We start from the raw sequence: 5,191 nt of genomic DNA on the forward strand, positions 1-5,191 counted from the left end.
GTTTCTTCAGATTTCTGTTACATTCTTGATTCTTCTAGAATGCGAACTTGTATAACAATTTTTGTTTGTTCTCTCAATCTAGGCATCATGCCTACTAACCAATTGATACTACAAAAGATCCACTTGTTGTTTATTGAAATTTACACTTCTTTTGCCACCAGTTTCTTTATAAATACGCCCATTCTTCCTTTCATAAATGGACCAATGACTGGCCTGATGTTGATCTATGTATTCCATTTTCTTACATTTCTTGCTAGTAATTTTCCTCAATTTGCAAGTCTCGATATGCATTCAATTTCTTCTATTACATCTTGATTCTTCTAGAATAAAAATTTGTATAACATTTTTCGTTTGTTCTCTCAATCTATGCCGCTGCAAAAAAAAAAAATTGATTTCTTATTTGCCATCGATGTGACAATGACATGTGGGACCTACATGTGTCACCGACAGTGGTAAATAAGGGATTGTGCAAAATTGCAATGGCAATAAAAGAATTATTCCTTTCAGAAATCCCTACCCTTTTTAGTTAGATTCCACTGCCATATATTCCTGGTATGTACTGTAGGAATGATCATATGTCTTCTTCATTTTATGTGTACAAAGTTGCATAATATATTTTTTGTTGCCTTATTTCCCTCTTGTTTGACTGCAAGCATATCAGTATAATTTGTTGTGTTCTTTGCTGCAATATGATATTTGTTTCTTTAGCTAACTGGGTCTGTTTGCCAGCAAGTCCAAATGCTCACATAACTTCTTGAATTATTTCTAAAGTTTTTTCTTTCTCTTTGTTTCAGATATCAAAATTCCCTTATATGTTATTGTGCTGATTCTTATGTTCACGTGTTATATTGTGCTACTATTAAATCCAAATAATCTTGTATTTTTTTTTCTCTCTCTTTTTTCCAGATGACTTTTTTATGGTTCCATAACATGAAGCAAGATTGACAGATAACAATCTTCTAACATATATGTTTATATTCATATTTGCTACAAATGATTGATTTTCCTAATATGCTACTTCTCTTTGTATTCAGTACCCAAAATTATCGTGGAACTGCTTGCAAATAATAATTCTTCATTGCAAGTGATTTTTGTGACATTTACTATAGGACAAAGCAATAAAAATAATTGATAAACATAATTGTGCTAATTATGTCTCATATTTGCTATAAATGATTGATTCTGCCAATTTGTTATTGTCTATTGTACTCAGTACCCAAAACTGTTATTGAACTACTTGCAAATATTGATTATTCCAGTTTCTTGAATCACTACCTATGCAAGTGATTTTTCTGACATTTATCACATGACGAAGCAAGAATAATAATTAATAAATATAACTATGTTGCATATATCTTAATTATTCTTTGCTTACAAGTGAGTGTCCTGTTGTCTAGTGTCAGTGATGTCCAAAAAGTAGTTGAGGCGCGAAAAGGAAGCATGGCACTGGCATTAGCAATGGTAAGATTTTGGCATTTCTCATATGTAGAAGGAATGTTATTAACATGTGAAGTTTTAGAAGTAGTCTCTGGCTTGATAGAGTGCTTTTGGAAAGGTTAAGCAGCCATCCATTTGAAAGTTTAAGACCCTAAGCATGTAAGCAAGGAATGGATGTAGTTTTTAGATGTGTATATTCTTTACTATGCTACATCCATCTATATAACTTTTCTATCATTCATTTATATATGTTTGCACTACAATTTGCTGAAAAAGTAACAGATGACTGGTTCCTTCCAAAGCATTTAGCTTCCGCGAGTATCTAAAATGTCAATATGAGGGCCTTGTTGTTAGGTATAATTTTATGGGTCCTCATAAAGAAAAGGATTAATTTTATATTTTATGGTGTCATTAGTCTATCTTAAATGCAAATTTATCCTAACATTGTGTATTTGAAGTTTGGACAGCCTATGGTTGCATATGATGATCTTTTACAAATTTATTCTAATCACTCTCTATGAACAAACAATAAGATTTTTTCTTATGTATAGATACCATGTGCTCTTAATGTTTGTTTCTTACATTTTTTATGTTTGACTTGCAGGTCATTCCTTTTATTGCATTGTTAGCTAGAGTTGTTATATGATATGGCTATCAGAAAACTTATCATTGTTTATTGTATAGTATAAAGCTTTCCGAAATATGAATGATATACTTAGGTTCCTGCTATTTGTTGTGCATGTGTCATCTTTCTCCTTTAGGTATTATGAGGAATCAGCCACACTTGTTTGTTATTGGAACTGGCTTATTTGGATATTTTATGGTAAGTTTCATGTTGTTGTTTTGTTATTGGATTTCCATAAAACTAACTCTTTCAATACAACTAAGAAGTATATCTAATGTGGAAATTTCAATTCCTTTTGGCCCCTAGCCCAAATGTAACTCAAATTGGCTAAGCACTTAAATCAGCCAGACCAAATGATTGCTTTTGGTATTGGTCACACTCATTTCTCAAATCAAACGTTATAGAGTTGTTCTAGATTCTACATAAACAATGGTTAATGAAACTGCACATGTAATGTAAAGCTAGACTAAGACCACATACCTTAAGAACCCACTACTACCTTACTGATAATATCTTTGACTAGAGTTCCCCGTGATGTCCAGATGGATCTCACTGTTGATTGAAAGGGGTTTGTTTTATCATATTACAACATCTACATTATGTGAATTTGTGCATGAATTTCCATTTTGATGACATTTTTTAAAATCGCCTGAATATTACTCTTGACATTCACCCTGCGCTCTAAATATGGTGGAATAATAAACTTCAGGAGCATCTAGATTTGATATGTATCTAAATATTTTTACGTTAAGGTTGGATTGTTTCTAGTTTCACCATCAAAGTTTATTATTGATAGAAAACTTTTAGTAAAATCGATTGAATTATGTTACATGATTTGAATTTTGTTATATGCTGATTGGAAACCTAAAGTTTCTTAATTTGTAGTGAGTAACGAATCTAATAATGTTAGAATTATCAAACAAGTACAAATCCGATCCGTATTCATAGCAATATCATGTAAGCTTACAATTTGTCTAAAATCAATGGAAAATGTACTTTTTTCAAAAAATGGATTTAAATAAATATTATATTGTCACTATTTGATCTGAACCTAATAACTAAAGCTTCAAGTTCCTTATGATCAACTTTAATACATCTTTGAGTTGGAATTCCTTTCAAGACAAGTTTGGTTGGACATAGCAGCCTCCTAGGTTACAAGTGATCTCAATGTGATTAGTACTTGATAGTCCGAAAGTACCATTAGGTACCTCACCTGGATATGGAATTCATGAGTCAAGCAAAGCACCTTACGACTAATGTAGACTGTGGATTGTAAGGGATGTAATTTCTGTTGTTGCATGATGCTCTTTAGTAATGCTCACGTAATACTAACTTACTAGATATCATCATTTTTAATTATCTCCAGAATTATTGCTCATCAGCTCATAATGTGAATCATCATGCATGAACAGGAAAGAATGATACTTGCTCATTTGTGTAACAAGCCCAAAGGTCTAAAATCTGAGAGGTGCATGGTATGACTTTAGTCCTTTGTCTTGTCATCTTCATATACCAAGTGCAGCTCACTTTAAGTACTGACTAAATATCTCTTGTTTCAGCCTCTGGTGTTTTTTCCTTTCATCCTTTGGCAATAGCAAATGCTCTCACTGCAAAGATCAATGATGGGTAAGCTTTTGTATGTTTGTTCCACCTAGTACTACTAACATCTCAAGGCAATTCTTTTATGGTTATACTAAGTGATACATTATTCTTGATGTGGTGGGACTCCTTTAGATGATGAGCTTGTGTTTCTTCTTCTGTATTGTGCGTAAACAGGTGAATTGTTTTACCTAAGTTACTTGGTTTGAAGTGTTGAATGCTGATGTAATTTGAAAATTTTGAGTTTCATAGTTCCATCATATGATCATTTTCATGGAATCGTAGGCATTAATATTCTGTTTTTCCCTTCAACTAGATAGCATTACCACATCTTGTGGGCCTAAAGAGCCCAATAATAAATCCAGTACCATAAAATAGGGAGCTCTCTCTTCTCTTCTTTCTCCTCCCTCTCCTCTTTTTCTCTTCCTCTTGCTCCTCCTCTCTTTCATTTTTCTCTTTCATAACCAAAAATTAAAGGGGCTTGAGCCCCTGCCCCATCCCCTTAGATCCACCGTAGACAGAGCCTATACAGATTTTTAAGACGTTGTTTCGTAAAGTATTATATACAAGAAAGTGTGTACATATTCTATATTCTGCTTGACTTATACGAGATATTGACTATTATTTAGTGTAGTCTTCTACATTTCCTGAAGGTAGTCCACAAGCACAATGAATATGTTTCTTTTTTCCCTTTTATCAACTGTTATGCTGGGTATGGTCTGGAAGCTACATGCGTGTGGTTGATTCTCGATCATGCTCATATCATGTAGCTATGCATCTCAAAGTTAGCACATGCGATACCTAATCAAGAAAACACCCCTCTTCTTCCTGGTTCCTTTGCTCTATCATCTGTGGTATTCTTGTTGAGTTCTATCTTATGGGATTATTGGCACCTTTTATTTTTGTACCTTCTGCTTGCGTATCTGGTCACTACTAGTATTTACATCTCAGTGTTTCATCTACTTGTGACAGTGGGTCTTTATATGTACCTTGCCGTTTCGGTTGTGCATGAAATCAAGGATGCTCTTGGAATCTATTGTTTCAGGTCTGGAAACCTCTCTGCCTCTGTTATCTTACTATTTATGAAACTACCATGCCTTGACTCTTAACCACGTTTCTTTTTCTTTTTTGACAGGATAACTAGGAAGGAGACGTGAATGTGCGGTGAGATTTTATTTAGCAGGGATGCAGTCATATCCTTCAGAACTAGCAAGTGACACACGCTAATAGTACATTTAGTCTCGCTGTAATATTTTATCACGATAACATTTGATTAATTATATTTTACATGGATTCTTTATTTATGTATTTAATTTTTTTCTAAAATTATATTTGATATGGATCCTTCTGTCTTCTATTCTAACCCCAATTTCAATTATTATTTATTTTATTTTATTTTGACTCTTTATTTACATATTTTGCTTCCTAAACTGTATAAAAAATGAACCGCTAATTTTTCATAATTTTTATTCTCAAATTTAACTATTTATTAATCATATTTTATATAGACTTTTTAGCTGAATCTAAACT

The 5,191-nt window shown here is 32.8% G+C and overlaps 1 pseudogene; it reads left to right on the forward strand.

Moving 5' to 3' along the window:
• The first annotated feature begins 479 nt into the window (after positions 1-479).
• LOC133927564 (choline/ethanolaminephosphotransferase 1-like) lies at positions 480-4,818 on the forward strand (annotated as a pseudogene).
• The last annotated feature ends 373 nt before the right edge of the window (positions 4,819-5,191 follow it).

This window comes from Phragmites australis, chromosome 8 (assembly GCF_958298935.1).
Source record: "Phragmites australis chromosome 8, lpPhrAust1.1, whole genome shotgun sequence".
Taxonomy (NCBI): domain Eukaryota; kingdom Viridiplantae; phylum Streptophyta; class Magnoliopsida; order Poales; family Poaceae; genus Phragmites; species Phragmites australis.